The 19,134-nt window shown below is 40.8% G+C and overlaps 1 long non-coding RNA gene across 1 annotated transcript in view; it reads left to right on the forward strand.

Annotated features, from left to right (window-relative positions):
• Positions 1-19,002, forward strand: part of LOC134293024 (uncharacterized) — a 23,718-nt gene extending 4,716 nt beyond the window's left edge. Inside the window, exons 3-5 of the long non-coding RNA XR_010000095.1 lie at positions 910-1,006; positions 1,159-1,207; positions 17,530-19,002. This is a non-coding gene — a long non-coding RNA (uncharacterized LOC134293024). The remainder of the gene's footprint in view (positions 1-909; positions 1,007-1,158; positions 1,208-17,529) is intronic.
• The last annotated feature ends 132 nt before the right edge of the window (positions 19,003-19,134 follow it).

Raw genomic sequence — 19,134 nt, forward strand, 5'->3', positions numbered from 1 at the left:
CGAACTGCAACTCCCATCAACCTGGATCCATCCCATGATAATAATAATAATAATAATAATAATAATAATAATAATAATAATAATAATAGTTTGCTACTTGGTTGGAGTCACAGGACTCTCTGGATATGGACGAACTGTGACTCCCATTAACCTGGGTCCTTCCCATGATGATAATAATAATAATAATAATAATAATAATAATAATAATAATAATAATAATAGTTTGCTACCTGGTTGGAGTCACAGGGCTCTCCGGATATGGACGAACTGCAACTCCCATCAACCTGGGTCCATCCCATGATGATGATAATAATAGTAATAATAATAATAATAATAATAATAATAATAATAATAATAATAATAGTTTGTTACCTGGTGTGAGTCACAGGACTCTCTGATGGATGAACTGCAACTCCCATCATCCTGAGTCCATCCCATGATGATGATGATAATAATAATAATAATCCAAATATTATTATTATTATTGTTATTATTATTATTAATAATAATAATAATAATAATAATAATAATAGTTTGTTACCTGGTGTGAGTCACAGGACTCTCTGATGGATGAACTGCAACTCCCATCGTCCTGGGTCCATCCCATGATGATGATGATGATAATAATAATAATAATCCAATTATTATTATTATTATTATTAATAATAATAATAATAATAATAATAATAATAATAATAATAATAGTTTGTTACCTGGTGTGAGTCACAGGACTCTCTGATGGATGAACTGCAACTCCCATCGTCCTGGGTCCATCCCATGATAGATTGACAGATAGATAAGTACATATGTAGAGAGATAGATGATAAATAGATGTGTTTGGGTATTGGGTGCGAGGAAGGTGGTGCCGAAAATCCCATTTATTTATTTTTTGTCTGATTTCCTGACCAGAGGTGGCTGGCCGCAAACTCCTCGGCCCTTCGTTCCGAAGCGAGGCAGCTCGGTGTGCGTTTGCAGCAGCAGGAGCTGGAAAACAAGTTCCTCAAAGGTGAGGAAGCCCAACGGTTTGGGATTTCTAGTTCACCAAAGGGCAAGGGATGCTTTAGTGCTTTAGATCTCAGATGCTGAGCAGGGCCGGCCGTGGTCGGGATTTGGATGTACAGACATATATGGAGTCCCATATTTTTCTTTCTTTGCCAGGAGAACTCGCCGTCCTGCAAAACTGGACCCTGAAGCTGGAAGACTTAAAGTAAGTTGAGTTTGTGCTTCGTTCGGTCCAGCGTTTCCCCGCCGGGAACTCTTTAGAACTGTTATTCAGCGACTACGGAAAGACGGAATTATTCAGTGACTATGGAAAGATGGAATAAATTATTTGCTTCCATCGGGAGTCATCCTGGACTCCACAAGTCTCCAGTCCCCAATGAGTAGCTAGACTAGGAAAACAGGATTAGAAGGAGGGGATACTTTCTCTATTACGGGAACTCTTTAGAACTGTTATTCAGTGACTGTGGAAAGACGGAATTATTCAGTGACTATGGAAAGATGGAATAAATTATTTGCTTCCATCGGGAGTCATCCTGGACTCCACAAGTCTCCAGTCCCCAATGAGTAGCTAGACTAGGAAAACAGGATTAGAAGGAGGGGATACTTTCTCTATTACGGGAACTCTTTAGAACTGTTATTCAGTGACTATGGAAAGACGGAATTATTCAATGACTGTGGAAAGATGGAATAAATTATTTGCTTCCATCGGGAGTCATCCTGGACTCCACAAGTCTCCAGTCCCCAATGAGTAGCTAGACTAGGAAAACAGGATTAGAAGGAGGGGATACTTTCTCTATTACAGGAAATCTTTAGAACTGTTATTCAGTGACTATGGAAAGACAGAATTATTCAGTGACTATGGAAAGATGGAATAAATTATTCGCTTCCATCGGGAGTCATCCTGGACTCCACAAGTCTCCAGTCCCCAATGAGTAGCTAGACTACGAAAACAGGATTAGAAGGAGGGGATACTTTCTCTATTACAGGAAATCTTTAGAACAGTTATTCAGTGACTATGGAAAGATGGAATAAATTATTTGCTTCCATCGGGAGTCATCCTGGACTCCACAAGTCTCCAGTCCCCAATGAGTAGCTAGACTAGGAAAACAGGATTAGAAGGAGGGGATACTTTCTCTATTACGGGAACTCTTTAGAACTGTTATTCAGTGACTATGGAAAGACGGAATTATTCAGTGACTATGGAAAGATGAAATAAATTATTTGCTTCCATCGGGAGTCATCCTGGACTCCACAAGTCTCCAGTCCCCAATGAGTAGCTAGACTAGGAAAACAGGATTAGAAGGAGGGGATACTTTCTCTATTACGGGAACTCTTTAGAACTGTTATTCAGTGACTATGGAAAGACGGAATTATTCAATGACTGTGGAAAGATGGAATAAATTATTAGCTTCCGTCGGGAGTCATCCTGGACTCCACAAGTCTCCAGTCCCCAATGAGTAGCTAGACTAGGAAAACAGGATTAGAAGGAGGGGATACTTTCTCTATTACGGGAACTCTTTAGAACTGTTATTCAGTGACTATGGAAAGACGGAATTATTCAGTGACTATGGAAAGATGGAATAAATTATTTGCTTCCATCGGGAGTCATCCTGGACTCCACAAGTCTCCAGTCCCCAATGAGTAGCTAGACTAGGAAAACAGGATTAGAAGGAGGGGATACTTTCTCTATTACAGGAAATCTTTAGAACTGTTATTCAGTGACTATGGAAAGATGGAATAAATTATTTGCTTCCGTTGGGTGTCATCCTGGACTCCACAAGTCTCCAGTCCTCAGTGAGTAGCTAGACTAGGAAAACAGGATTAGAAGGAGGGGATACTTTCTCTATTACGGGAACTCTTTAGAACTGTTATTCAGTGACTATGGAAAGACGGAATTATTCAGTGACTATGGAAAGATGGAATAAATTATTTGCTTCCGTCGGGAGTCATCCTGGACTCCACAAGTCTCCAGTCCCCAATGAGTAGCTAGACTAGGAAAACAGGATTAGAAGGAGGGGATATATTTCTATTACGGGAACTCTGTAGAACTGTTATTCAGTGACTATGGAAAGACGGAATTATTCAGTGACTATGGAAAGATGGAATAAATTATTTGCTTCCGTCGGGAGTCATCCTGGACTCCACCAGTCTCCAGTCCCCAATGAGTAGCTAGACTAGGAAAACAGGATTAGAAGGAGGGGATACTTTCTCTATTACGGGAACTCTTTAGAACTGTTATTCAGTGACTATGGAAAGACAGAATTATTCAGTGACTATGGAAAGATGGAATAAATTATTCGCTTCCATCGGGAGTCATCCTGGACTCCACAAGTCTCCAGTCCCCAATGAGTAGCTAGACTACGAAAACAGGATTAGAAGGAGGGGATACTTTCTCTATTACAGGAAATCTTTAGAACAGTTATTCAGTGACTATGGAAAGATGGAATAAATTATTTGCTTCCATCGGGAGTCATCCTGGACTCCACAAGTCTCCAGTCCCCAATGAGTAGCTAGACTAGGAAAACAGGATTAGAAGGAGGGGATACTTTCTCTATTACGGGAACTCTTTAGAACTGTTATTCAGTGACTATGGAAAGACGGAATTATTCAATGACTATGGAAAGATGGAATAAATTATTTGCTTCCGTCAGGAGTCATCCTGGACTCCACAAGTCTCCAGTCCCCAATGAGTAGCTAGACTACGAAAACAGGATTAGAAGGAGGGGATACTTTCTCTATTACGGGAACTCTTTAGAACTGTTATTCAGTGACTATGGAAAGACGGAATTATTCAGTGACTATGGAAAGATGAAATAAATTATTTGCTTCCATCGGGAGTCATCCTGGACTCCACAAGTCTCCAGTCCCCAATGAGTAGCTAGACTAGGAAAACAGGATTAGAAGGAGGGGATACTTTCTCTATTACGGGAACTCTTTAGAACTGTTATTCAGTGACTATGGAAAGACGGAATTATTCAATGACTGTGGAAAGATGGAATAAATTATTAGCTTCCGTCGGGAGTCATCCTGGACTCCACAAGTCTCCAGTCCCCAATGAGTAGCTAGACTAGGAAAACAGGATTAGAAGGAGGGGATACTTTCTCTATTACGGGAACTCTTTAGAACTGTTATTCAGTGACTATGGAAAGACGGAATTATTCAATGACTGTGGAAAGATGGAATAAATTATTAGCTTCCGTCGGGAGTCATCCTGGACTCCACAAGTCTCCAGTCCCCAATGAGTAGCTAGACTAGGAAAACAGGATTAGAAGGAGGGGATACTTTCTCTATTACGGGAACTCTTTAGAACTGTTATTCAGTGACTATGGAAAGACGGAATTATTCAATGACTGTGGAAAGATGGAATAAATTATTAGCTTCCGTCGGGAGTCATCCTGGACTCCACAAGTCTCCAGTCCCCAATGAGTAGCTAGACTAGGAAAACAGGATTAGAAGGAGGGGATACTTTCTCTATTACGGGAACTCTTTAGAACTGTTATTCAGTGACTATGGAAAGACGGAATTATTCAGTGACTATGGAAAGATGGAATAAATTATTTGCTTCCATCGGGAGTCATCCTGGACTCCACAAGTCTCCAGTCCCCAATGAGTAGCTAGACTTGGAAAACAGGATTAGAAGGAGGGGATACTTTCTCTATTACAGGAAATCTTTAGAACTGTTATTCAGTGACTATGGAAAGATGGAATAAATTATTTGCTTCCGTTGGGTGTCATCCTGGACTCCACAAGTCTCCAGTCCTCAGTGAGTAGCTAGACTAGGAAAACAGGATTAGAAGGAGGGGATACTTTCTCTATTACGGGAACTCTTTAGAACTGTTATTCAGTGACTATGGAAAGACGGAATTATTCAGTGACTATGGAAAGATGGAATAAATTATTTGCTTCCGTCGGGAGTCATCCTGGACTCCACAAGTCTCCAGTCCCCAATGAGTAGCTAGACTAGGAAAACAGGATTAGAAGGAGGGGATATATTTCTATTACGGGAACTCTGTAGAACTGTTATTCAGTGACTATGGAAAGACGGAATTATTCAGTGACTATGGAAAGATGGAATAAATTATTTGCTTCCGTCGGGAGTCATCCTGGACTCCACCAGTCTCCAGTCCCCAATGAGTAGCTAGACTAGGAAAACAGGATTAGAAGGAGGGGATACTTTCTCTATTACGGGAACTCTTTAGAACTGTTATTCAGTGACTATGGAAAGACAGAATTATTCAGTGACTATGGAAAGATGGAATAAATTATTCGCTTCCATCGGGAGTCATCCTGGACTCCACAAGTCTCCAGTCCCCAATGAGTAGCTAGACTACGAAAACAGGATTAGAAGGAGGGGATACTTTCTCTATTACAGGAAATCTTTAGAACAGTTATTCAGTGACTATGGAAAGATGGAATAAATTATTTGCTTCCATCGGGAGTCATCCTGGACTCCACAAGTCTCCAGTCCCCAATGAGTAGCTAGACTAGGAAAACAGGATTAGAAGGAGGGGATACTTTCTCTATTACGGGAACTCTTTAGAACTGTTATTCAGTGACTGTGGAAAGACGGAATTATTCAGTGACTATGGAAAGATGGAATAAATTATTCGCTTCCATCGGGAGTCATCCTGGACTCCACAAGTCTCCAGTCCCCAATGAGTAGCTAGACTAGGAAAACAGGATTAGAAGGAGGGGATACTTTCTCTATTACGGGAACTCTTTAGAACTGTTATTCAGTGACTATGGAAAGACGGAATTATTCAATGACTGTGGAAAGATGGAATAAATTATTTGCTTCCATCGGGAGTCATCCTGGACTCCACAAGTCTCCAGTCCCCAATGAGTAGCTAGACTAGGAAAACAGGATTAGAAGGAGGGGATACTTTCTCTATTACAGGAAATCTTTAGAACTGTTATTCAGTGACTATGGAAAGACAGAATTATTCAGTGACTATGGAAAGATGGAATAAATTATTCGCTTCCATCGGGAGTCATCCTGGACTCCACAAGTCTCCAGTCCCCAATGAGTAGCTAGACTACGAAAACAGGATTAGAAGGAGGGGATACTTTCTCTATTACAGGAAATCTTTAGAACAGTTATTCAGTGACTATGGAAAGATGGAATAAATTATTTGCTTCCATCGGGAGTCATCCTGGACTCCACAAGTCTCCAGTCCCCAATGAGTAGCTAGACTAGGAAAACAGGATTAGAAGGAGGGGATACTTTCTCTATTACAGGAACTCTTTAGAACTGTTATTCAGTGACTATGGAAAGACGGAATTATTCAATGACTATGGAAAGATGGAATAAATTATTTGCTTCCGTCAGGAGTCATCCTGGACTCCACAAGTCTCCAGTCCCCAATGAGTAGCTAGACTAGGAAAACAGGATTAGAAGGAGGGGATAGTTTCTCTATTACGGGAACTCTTTAGAACTGTTATTCAGTGACTATGGAAAGACGGAATTATTCAATGACTATGGAAAGATGGAATAAATTATTTGCTTCCGTCAGGAGTCATCCTGGACTCCACAAGTCTCCAGTCCCCAATGAGTAGCTAGACTAGGAAAACAGGATTAGAAGGAGGGGATACTTTCTCTATTACGGGAACTCTTTAGAACTGTTATTCAGTGACTATGGAAAGACGGAATTATTCAATGACTGTGGAAAGATGGAATAAATTATTAGCTTCCGTCGGGAGTCATCCTGGACTCCACAAGTCTCCAGTCCCCAATGAGTAGCTAGACTAGGAAAACAGGATTAGAAGGAGGGGATACTTTCTCTATTACGGGAACTCTTTAGAACTGTTATTCAGTGACTATGGAAAGACGGAATTATTCAGTGACTATGGAAAGATGGAATAAATTATTTGCTTCCATCGGGAGTCATCCTGGACTCCACAAGTCTCCAGTCCCCAATGAGTAGCTAGACTAGGAAAACAGGATTAGAAGGAGGGGATACTTTCTCTATTACAGGAAATCTTTAGAACTGTTATTCAGTGACTATGGAAAGATGGAATAAATTATTTGCTTCCGTTGGGTGTCATCCTGGACTCCACAAGTCTCCAGTCCTCAGTGAGTAGCTAGACTAGGAAAACAGGATTAGAAGGAGGGGATACTTTCTCTATTACGGGAACTCTTTAGAACTGTTATTCAGTGACTATGGAAAGACGGAATTATTCAGTGACTATGGAAAGATGGAATAAATTATTTGCTTCCGTCGGGAGTCATCCTGGACTCCACAAGTCTCCAGTCCCCAATGAGTAGCTAGACTAGGAAAACAGGATTAGAAGGAGGGGATATATTTCTATTACGGGAACTCTGTAGAACTGTTATTCAGTGACTATGGAAAGATGGAATTATTCAGTGACTATGGAAAGATGGAATAAATTATTTGCTTCCGTCGGGAGTCATCCTGGACTCCACAAGTCTCCAGTCCCCAATGAGTAGCTAGACTAGGAAAACAGGATTAGAAGGAGGGGATACTTTCTCTATTACGGGAACTCTTTAGAACTGTTATTCAGTGACTATGGAAAGACAGAATTATTCAGTGACTATGGAAAGATGGAATAAATTATTCGCTTCCATCGGGAGTCATCCTGGACTCCACAAGTCTCCAGTCCCCAATGAGTAGCTAGACTACGAAAACAGGATTAGAAGGAGGGGATACTTTCTCTATTACAGGAAATCTTTAGAACAGTTATTCAGTGACTATGGAAAGATGGAATAAATTATTTGCTTCCATCGGGAGTCATCCTGGACTCCACAAGTCTCCAGTCCCCAATGAGTAGCTAGACTAGGAAAACAGGATTAGAAGGAGGGGATACTTTCTCTATTACGGGAACTCTTTAGAACTGTTATTCAGTGACTATGGAAAGACGGAATTATTCAATGACTATGGAAAGATGGAATACATTATTTGCTTCCGTCAGGAGTCATCCTGGACTCCACAAGTCTCCAGTCCCCAATGAGTAGCTAGACTACGAAAACAGGATTAGAAGGAGGGGATACTTTCTCTATTACGGGAACTCTTTAGAACTGTTATTCAGTGACTATGGAAAGACGGAATTATTCAGTGACTATGGAAAGATGAAATAAATTATTTGCTTCCATCGGGAGTCATCCTGGACTCCACAAGTCTCCAGTCCCCAATGAGTAGCTAGACTAGGAAAACAGGATTAGAAGGAGGGGATACTTTCTCTATTACAGGAAATCTTTAGAACTGTTATTCAGTGACTATGGAAAGACAGAATTATTCAGTGACTATGGAAAGATGGAATAAATTATTCGCTTCCATCGGGAGTCATCCTGGACTCCACAAGTCTCCAGTCCCCAATGAGTAGCTAGACTACGAAAACAGGATTAGAAGGAGGGGATACTTTCTCTATTACAGGAAATCTTTAGAACAGTTATTCAGTGACTATGGAAAGATGGAATAAATTATTTGCTTCCATCGGGAGTCATCCTGGACTCCACAAGTCTCCAGTCCCCAATGAGTAGCTAGACTAGGAAAACAGGATTAGAAGGAGGGGATACTTTCTCTATTACAGGAACTCTTTAGAACTGTTATTCAGTGACTATGGAAAGACGGAATTATTCAATGACTATGGAAAGATGGAATAAATTATTTGCTTCCGTCAGGAGTCATCCTGGACTCCACAAGTCTCCAGTCCCCAATGAGTAGCTAGACTACGAAAACAGGATTAGAAGGAGGGGATACTTTCTCTATTACGGGAACTCTTTAGAACTGTTATTCAGTGACTATGGAAAGACGGAATTATTCAGTGACTATGGAAAGATGAAATAAATTATTTGCTTCCATCGGGAGTCATCCTGGACTCCACAAGTCTCCAGTCCCCAATGAGTAGCTAGACTAGGAAAACAGGATTAGAAGGAGGGGATATTTTCTCTATTACGGGAACTCTTTAGAACTGTTATTCAGTGACTATGGAAAGACGGAATTATTCAATGACTGTGGAAAGATGGAATAAATTATTAGCTTCCGTCGGGAGTCATCCTGGACTCCACAAGTCTCCAGTCCCCAATGAGTAGCTAGACTAGGAAAACAGGATTAGAAGGAGGGGATACTTTCTCTATTACGGGAACTCTTTAGAACTGTTATTCAGTGACTATGGAAAGACGGAATTATTCAGTGACTATGGAAAGATGGAATAAATTATTTGCTTCCGTCGGGAGTCATCCTGGACTCCACAAGTCTCCAGTCCCCAATGAGTAGCTAGACTAGGAAAACAGGATTAGAAGGAGGGGATATATTTCTATTACGGGAACTCTGTAGAACTGTTATTCAGTGACTATGGAAAGATGGAATTATTCAGTGACTATGGAAAGATGGAATAAATTATTTGCTTCCGTCGGGAGTCATCCTGGACTCCACAAGTCTCCAGTCCCCAATGAGTAGCTAGACTACGAAAACAGGATTAGAAGGAGGGGATACTTTCTCTATTACAGGAAATCTTTAGAACAGTTATTCAGTGACTATGGAAAGATGGAATAAATTATTTGCTTCCATCGGGAGTCATCCTGGACTCCACAAGTCTCCAGTCCCCAATGAGTAGCTAGACTAGGAAAACAGGATTAGAAGGAGGGGATACTTTCTCTATTACGGGAACTCTTTAGAACTGTTATTCAGTGACTATGGAAAGACGGAATTATTCAATGACTATGGAAAGATGGAATACATTATTTGCTTCCGTCAGGAGTCATCCTGGACTCCACAAGTCTCCAGTCCCCAATGAGTAGCTAGACTACGAAAACAGGATTAGAAGGAGGGGATACTTTCTCTATTACGGGAACTCTTTAGAACTGTTATTCAGTGACTATGGAAAGACGGAATTATTCAGTGACTATGGAAAGATGAAATAAATTATTTGCTTCCATCGGGAGTCATCCTGGACTCCACAAGTCTCCAGTCCCCAATGAGTAGCTAGACTAGGAAAACAGGATTAGAAGGAGGGGATACTTTCTCTATTACAGGAAATCTTTAGAACTGTTATTCAGTGACTATGGAAAGACAGAATTATTCAGTGACTATGGAAAGATGGAATAAATTATTCGCTTCCATCGGGAGTCATCCTGGACTCCACAAGTCTCCAGTCCCCAATGAGTAGCTAGACTACGAAAACAGGATTAGAAGGAGGGGATACTTTCTCTATTACAGGAAATCTTTAGAACAGTTATTCAGTGACTATGGAAAGATGGAATAAATTATTTGCTTCCATCGGGAGTCATCCTGGACTCCACAAGTCTCCAGTCCCCAATGAGTAGCTAGACTAGGAAAACAGGATTAGAAGGAGGGGATACTTTCTCTATTACAGGAACTCTTTAGAACTGTTATTCAGTGACTATGGAAAGACGGAATTATTCAATGACTATGGAAAGATGGAATAAATTATTTGCTTCCGTCAGGAGTCATCCTGGACTCCACAAGTCTCCAGTCCCCAATGAGTAGCTAGACTACGAAAACAGGATTAGAAGGAGGGGATACTTTCTCTATTACGGGAACTCTTTAGAACTGTTATTCAGTGACTATGGAAAGACGGAATTATTCAGTGACTATGGAAAGATGAAATAAATTATTTGCTTCCATCGGGAGTCATCCTGGACTCCACAAGTCTCCAGTCCCCAATGAGTAGCTAGACTAGGAAAACAGGATTAGAAGGAGGGGATATTTTCTCTATTACGGGAACTCTTTAGAACTGTTATTCAGTGACTATGGAAAGACGGAATTATTCAATGACTGTGGAAAGATGGAATAAATTATTAGCTTCCGTCGGGAGTCATCCTGGACTCCACAAGTCTCCAGTCCCCAATGAGTAGCTAGACTAGGAAAACAGGATTAGAAGGAGGGGATAGTTTCTCTATTACGGGAACTCTTTAGAACTGTTATTCAGTGACTATGGAAAGACGGAATTATTCAATGACTATGGAAAGATGGAATAAATTATTTGCTTCCGTCAGGAGTCATCCTGGACTCCACAAGTCTCCAGTCCCCAATGAGTAGCTAGACTAGGAAAACAGGATTAGAAGGAGGGGATACTTTCTCTATTACGGGAACTCTTTAGAACTGTTATTCAGTGACTATGGAAAGACGGAATTATTCAATGACTGTGGAAAGATGGAATAAATTATTAGCTTCCGTCGGGAGTCATCCTGGACTCCACAAGTCTCCAGTCCCCAATGAGTAGCTAGACTAGGAAAACAGGATTAGAAGGAGGGGATACTTTCTCTATTACGGGAACTCTTTAGAACTGTTATTCAGTGACTATGGAAAGACGGAATTATTCAGTGACTATGGAAAGATGGAATAAATTATTTGCTTCCATCGGGAGTCATCCTGGACTCCACAAGTCTCCAGTCCCCAATGAGTAGCTAGACTAGGAAAACAGGATTAGAAGGAGGGGATACTTTCTCTATTACAGGAAATCTTTAGAACTGTTATTCAGTGACTATGGAAAGATGGAATAAATTATTTGCTTCCGTTGGGTGTCATCCTGGACTCCACAAGTCTCCAGTCCTCAGTGAGTAGCTAGACTAGGAAAACAGGATTAGAAGGAGGGGATACTTTCTCTATTACGGGAACTCTTTAGAACTGTTATTCAGTGACTATGGAAAGACGGAATTATTCAGTGACTATGGAAAGATGGAATAAATTATTTGCTTCCGTCGGGAGTCATCCTGGACTCCACAAGTCTCCAGTCCCCAATGAGTAGCTAGACTAGGAAAACAGGATTAGAAGGAGGGGATATATTTCTATTACGGGAACTCTGTAGAACTGTTATTCAGTGACTATGGAAAGACGGAATTATTCAGTGACTATGGAAAGATGGAATAAATTATTTGCTTCCGTCGGGAGTCATCCTGGACTCCACCAGTCTCCAGTCCCCAATGAGTAGCTAGACTAGGAAAACAGGATTAGAAGGAGGGGATACTTTCTCTATTACGGGAACTCTTTAGAACTGTTATTCAGTGACTATGGAAAGACGGAATTATTCAGTGACTATGGAAAGATGAAATAAATTATTTGCTTCCATCGGGAGTCATCCTGGACTCCACAAGTCTCCAGTCCCCAATGAGTAGCTAGACTAGGAAAACAGGATTAGAAGGAGGGGATACTTTCTCTATTACGGGAACTCTTTAGAACTGTTATTCAGTGACTATGGAAAGACGGAATTATTCAATGACTGTGGAAAGATGGAATAAATTATTAGCTTCCGTCGGGAGTCATCCTGGACTCCACAAGTCTCCAGTCCCCAATGAGTAGCTAGACTAGGAAAACAGGATTAGAAGGAGGGGATACTTTCTCTATTACGGGAACTCTTTAGAACTGTTATTCAGTGACTATGGAAAGACGGAATTATTCAATGACTGTGGAAAGATGGAATAAATTATTAGCTTCCGTCGGGAGTCATCCTGGACTCCACAAGTCTCCAGTCCCCAATGAGTAGCTAGACTAGGAAAACAGGATTAGAAGGAGGGGATACTTTCTCTATTACGGGAACTCTTTAGAACTGTTATTCAGTGACTATGGAAAGACGGAATTATTCAGTGACTATGGAAAGATGGAATAAATTATTTGCTTCCATCGGGAGTCATCCTGGACTCCACAAGTCTCCAGTCCCCAATGAGTAGCTAGACTTGGAAAACAGGATTAGAAGGAGGGGATACTTTCTCTATTACAGGAAATCTTTAGAACTGTTATTCAGTGACTATGGAAAGATGGAATAAATTATTTGCTTCCGTTGGGTGTCATCCTGGACTCCACAAGTCTCCAGTCCTCAGTGAGTAGCTAGACTAGGAAAACAGGATTAGAAGGAGGGGATACTTTCTCTATTACGGGAACTCTTTAGAACTGTTATTCAGTGACTATGGAAAGACGGAATTATTCAGTGACTATGGAAAGATGGAATAAATTATTTGCTTCCGTCGGGAGTCATCCTGGACTCCACAAGTCTCCAGTCCCCAATGAGTAGCTAGACTAGGAAAACAGGATTAGAAGGAGGGGATATATTTCTATTACGGGAACTCTGTAGAACTGTTATTCAGTGACTATGGAAAGACGGAATTATTCAGTGACTATGGAAAGATGGAATAAATTATTTGCTTCCGTCGGGAGTCATCCTGGACTCCACCAGTCTCCAGTCCCCAATGAGTAGCTAGACTAGGAAAACAGGATTAGAAGGAGGGGATACTTTCTCTATTACGGGAACTCTTTAGAACTGTTATTCAGTGACTATGGAAAGACAGAATTATTCAGTGACTATGGAAAGATGGAATAAATTATTCGCTTCCATCGGGAGTCATCCTGGACTCCACAAGTCTCCAGTCCCCAATGAGTAGCTAGACTACGAAAACAGGATTAGAAGGAGGGGATACTTTCTCTATTACAGGAAATCTTTAGAACAGTTATTCAGTGACTATGGAAAGATGGAATAAATTATTTGCTTCCATCGGGAGTCATCCTGGACTCCACAAGTCTCCAGTCCCCAATGAGTAGCTAGACTAGGAAAACAGGATTAGAAGGAGGGGATACTTTCTCTATTACGGGAACTCTTTAGAACTGTTATTCAGTGACTATGGAAAGACGGAATTATTCAATGACTATGGAAAGATGGAATAAATTATTTGCTTCCGTCAGGAGTCATCCTGGACTCCACAAGTCTCCAGTCCCCAATGAGTAGCTAGACTACGAAAACAGGATTAGAAGGAGGGAATACTTTCTCTATTACGGGAACTCTTTAGAACTGTTATTCAGTGACTATGGAAAGACGGAATTATTCAATGACTGTGGAAAGATGGAATAAATTATTAGCTTCCGTCGGGAGTCATCCTGGACTCCACAAGTCTCCAGTCCCCAATGAGTAGCTAGACTACGAAAACAGGATTAGAAGGAGGGGATACTTTCTCTATTACGGGAACTCTTTAGAACTGTTATTCAGTGACTATGGAAAGACGGAATTATTCAGTGACTATGGAAAGATGAAATAAATTATTTGCTTCCATCGGGAGTCATCCTGGACTCCACAAGTCTCCAGTCCCCAATGAGTAGCTAGACTAGGAAAACAGGATTAGAAGGAGGGGATACTTTCTCTATTACGGGAACTCTTTAGAACTGTTATTCAGTGACTATGGAAAGACGGAATTATTCAATGACTGTGGAAAGATGGAATAAATTATTAGCTTCCGTCGGGAGTCATCCTGGACTCCACAAGTCTCCAGTCCCCAATGAGTAGCTAGACTAGGAAAACAGGATTAGAAGGAGGGGATACTTTCTCTATTACGGGAACTCTTTAGAACTGTTATTCAGTGACTATGGAAAGACGGAATTATGCAATGACTATGGAAAGATGGAATAAATTATTTGCTTCCGTCAGGAGTCATCCTGGACTCCACAAGTCTCCAGTCCCCAATGAGTAGCTAGACTACGAAAACAGGATTAGAAGGAGGGGATACTTTCTCTATTACGGGAACTCTTTAGAACTGTTATTCAGTGACTATGGAAAGACGGAATTATTCAATGACTGTGGAAAGATGGAATAAATTATTAGCTTCCGTCGGGAGTCATCCTGGACTCCACAAGTCTCCAGTCCCCAATGAGTAGCTAGACTACGAAAACAGGATTAGAAGGAGGGGATACTTTCTCTATTACGGGAACTCTTTAGAACTGTTATTCAGTGACTATGGAAAGACGGAATTATTCAGTGACTATGGAAAGATGGAATAAATTATTTGCTTCCGTCGGGAGTCATCCTGGACTCCACCAGTCTCCAGTCCCCAATGAGTAGCTAGACTAGGAAAACAGGATTAGAAGGAGGGGATACTTTCTCTATTACAGGAAATCTTTAGAACTGTTATTCAGTGACTATGGAAAGATGGAATAAATTATTTGCTTCCGTTGGGTGTCATCCTGGACTCCACAAGTCTCCAGTCCTCAGTGAGTAGCTAGACTAGGAAAACAGGATTAGAAGGAGGGGATACTTCCTCTATTACGGGAACTCTTTAGAACTGTTATTCAGTGACTATGGAAAGACGGAATTATTCAGTGACTATGGAAAGATGGAATAAATTATTTGCTTCCGTCGGGAGTCATCCTGGACTCCACAAGTCTCCAGTCCCCAATGAGTAGCTAGACTAGGAAAACAGGATTAGAAGGAGGGGATATATTTCTATTACGGGAACTCTGTAGAACTGTTATTCAGTGACTATGGAAAGACGGAATTATTCAGTGACTATGGAAAGATGGAATAAATTATTTGCTTCCGTCGGGAGTCATCCTGGACTCCACCAGTCTCCAGTCCCCAATGAGTAGCTAGACTAGGAAAACAGAAGGAGGGGCTCCTTTCTCTAGACATACGACATATATAGACAGACACAGAGGCAATTTATAACATTTTCCAGCTTCCGGCTTCATGAGTGTCTGCTCGATTCCGGCCACAGGGGGAGGTGCCGCTTCAGCGTCCACTTGTGACACCGAGTCCTCAATGGAGTACTTCCTCATTCCTTTCCACACGCTACTGGAAGTTTTTTTATGGTGTCATAAATTAAGTTAAATTAGCCTCCCCGCATAAAGCGGTACCTAAATTTCCTACTTGACAGATACTGATGCAACCTAGACTATTTATTTATTTATTTATTTATTTATTTACAGCATTTATATTCCGCCCTTCTTTCTCACCCCGAAGGGGACTCAGGGTGGATCACATTACACATATAGGCAAACATTCAATGCCTTTTAACATAGAACAAAGACAAGACAAACATAGGCTCCGAGCGGGCCTCGAACTCATGACCTCCTGGTCAGAGTGATTCATTGCAGTGATTCATTGCAGCTGCTCTCCAGCCTGCGCCACAGCCCGAGCCCATTATTAATGGTCAGGAGCTTACTCTGACCAGGGCTGGTTCGAACTCATGACCTCTCAGTCAGTAGTGATTTATTGCAGCTGGCTTCTAACCAGCTGCGCCGCAGGAGTCAAGCACACACTCAGTTTTCTAATGCAATCTAAGACGAGGCTTCCCTGAAGCCAGGGAGCAATGGTGTCTTCTTGCTTCCTCAACTACTACAATAATTTATTAATAATTAATAATTTAACTTCTAAATAATTTTTGTTTCCTTGTGTGAGGATGCATCTTGCCATTCTCCATGCATGCATATTATGTTTTCTAATGCAATCTAAGTTTTCTAATGCAATCTAAGATGAGGCTTCCCTGAAGCCAGGGAGCAATGGTGTCTTCCTGCTTCCTCAACTTCTACAATAATTTATTAATAATTTAATAATTTAACTTCTAAATAATTTTTGTTTCCTTCTGTGAGGATGTATCTTGCCATTCTCCATCCATGCATATTATGTTTTCTAATGCAATCTAAGTTTTCTAATGCAATCTAAGACGAGGCTTCCCTGAAGCCAGGGAGCAATGGTAAATGCAATCTAAGACGAGGCTTCCCTGAAGCCAGGGAGCAATGGTGTCTTCCTGCTTCCTCAACTTCTACAATAATTTATTAATAATTTAATAATTTAACTTCTAAATAATTTTTGTTTCCTTCTGTGAGGATGCATCTTGCCATTCTCCAGGCATGCATATTATGTTTTCTAATGCAATCTAAGTTTTCTAATGCAATCTAAGATGAGGCTTCCCTGAAGCCAGGGAGCAATGGTAAATGCAATCTAAGACGAGGCTTCCCTGAAGCCAGGGAGCAATGGTGTCTTCCTGCTTCCTCAACTTCTACAATAATTTATTAATAATTTAATAGTTTAACTTCTAAATAATTTTTGTTTCCTTCTGTGAGGATGCATCTTGCCATTCTCCAGGCATGCATATTATGTTTTCTAATGCAATCTAAGTTTTCTAATGCAATCTAAGATGAGGCTTCCCTGAAGCCAGGGAGCAATGGTGTCTTCCTGCTTCCTCAACTTCTACAATAATTTATTAATAATTTAATAATTTAACTTCTAAATAATTTTTGTTTCCTTCTGTGAGGATGTATCTTGCCATTCTCCATCCATGCATATTATGTTTTCTAATGCAATCTAAGTTTTCTAATGCAATCTAAGACGAGGCTTCCCTGAAGCCAGGGAGCAATGGTAAATGCAATCTAAGACGAGGCTTCCCTGAAGCCAGGGAGCAATGGTGTCTTCCTGCTTCCTCAACTTCTACAATAATTTATTAATAATTTAACTTCTAAATAATTTTTGTTTCCTTCTGTGAGGATGCATCTTGCCATTCTCCAGGCATGCATATTATGTTTTCTAATGCAATCTAAGTTTTCTAATGCAATCTAAGACGAGGCTTCCCTGAAGCCAGGGAGCAATGGTGTCTTCCTGCTTCCTCAACTTCTACAATAATTTATTAATAATTTAATAATTTAACTTCTAAATAATTTTTGTTTCCTTCTGTGAGGATGCATCTTGCCATTCTTCATGCATGCATATTATTTTGCCTTCCTTAGAATAGATTTGTTGCGATCTTCCAGAGCCGTACACATTTAGTGCCTTCCTCTGTCTCTCATCCCACAGCAACCACCAGAAGGAGATCATTGCGAGTCTCCTCAACCAGCCGAAGGCCTTTTCCGGAACTCTCCGCAATGGACCACCATTCCTGGTGCTCGTGGTGGTCATGGCCTTGCACCTTTGAGAAGATCGAAGCCTTGGAGCAAGGAAGACGTCAACTTTTCCCAAGCCTCAAAGCGGTGAAAGAAAACCTCTTTCTGTCCCATCCGTATCCCAAATGCTGACATAATAATGCCTAACCTAGAACCTTCTAATCTAGAACATCCCAACCTAGAACCTCGCAACCTAGAACATCCTGACTTAGATCATTGTGACCAAGAACAAAGAGGATTCTGAAAAGAAGAAATGGAGAAAGGGCCAGTTAGCTTAGAACCATTCAACCTAGATCCTTCTGCTCTAGAACATCCCACCTTAAAAACACAATGACCTAGAACATCCTAACTTAGATCATTATGATCTAGAACAATGAGGATTCTAAAGAGATGGAGATAGTGCTTGCTAGCTTACAACCATCTAACCTAGAGCCTTCTGCTCTAGAACATCCCAACCTGTAATCCCATGACCTAGAACATCTTGACCTAGAACCTCGCAACCTAGAACATCCTAACTTAGATCATTATGACCTGAAACAAAGAGGATTCTGAAAAGAAGAGATAGAGAAAGGGCTCATTAGCTTAGAAACATCTACCCTAGAGCCTTCTAGTCTAGAACATCCAGACCTAGAACATCCTAACTTAGATCATTATGACCTAGAACAAAAACGATTCTGAAAAGAAGAGATGGAGAAAGGGCTAGTTAGCTTAGAACCATTCAACCTAGATCCTTCTGCTCTAGAACATCCCACCCTAAAACCCAATGACCTAGAACATCCTGACTTAGATCATCATGACCTAGAACAAAGATGATTCTAAAGAGATGGAGAAAGTGCTAGTTAGCTTACAACCATCTAACCTGGAGCCTTCTGCTCTAGAACATCCCGACCTATAATCTCACGTCCTAGAACATCTCGAATGAGAACCTCACGACCTAGAATATCCTAACTTAGATCATTGTGACCAAAGAACAGTTAGCTTAGAACCATCTAACCTAGAGCCTTCTAGTCTAGAACATCCAGACCTAGAACATCGTAACTTAGATCATTATGACCTAGAACAAGAAAGATTCTGAAATGAAGATATGGAGAAAGGGCTAGTTAGCTTAGAACCATTTAACCTAGATCCTTCTGCTCTAGAACATCCCACCTTAAAAACACAATGACCTAGAACATTCTGACTTAGATCATTATGATCTAGAACAATGAGGATTCTAAATAGATGGAGATAGTGCTTGCTAGCTTACAACCATCTAACCTAGAGCCTTCTGCTCTAGAACATCCCAACCTGTAATCCATGACCTAGAACATATTGACCTAGAACCTCACGACCTAGAACATTCTAACTTAGATCATTATGACCTGAAACTAAGAGGATTCTGAAAAGAAGGGCTCGTTAGCTTAGAACCATTTAACCTAGATCCTTCTGCTCTAGAACATCCCACTCTAAAAACCAGATGACCTAGAACATTCTAACTTAGATCATTGTGACCTAGAACAAAGATGATTCTAAGAAGAAG

The sequence above is a fragment of the Anolis carolinensis genome, unplaced genomic scaffold (assembly GCF_035594765.1).
Source record: "Anolis carolinensis isolate JA03-04 unplaced genomic scaffold, rAnoCar3.1.pri scaffold_7, whole genome shotgun sequence".
NCBI classification, from domain to species: Eukaryota; Metazoa; Chordata; class Lepidosauria; order Squamata; family Dactyloidae; genus Anolis; species Anolis carolinensis.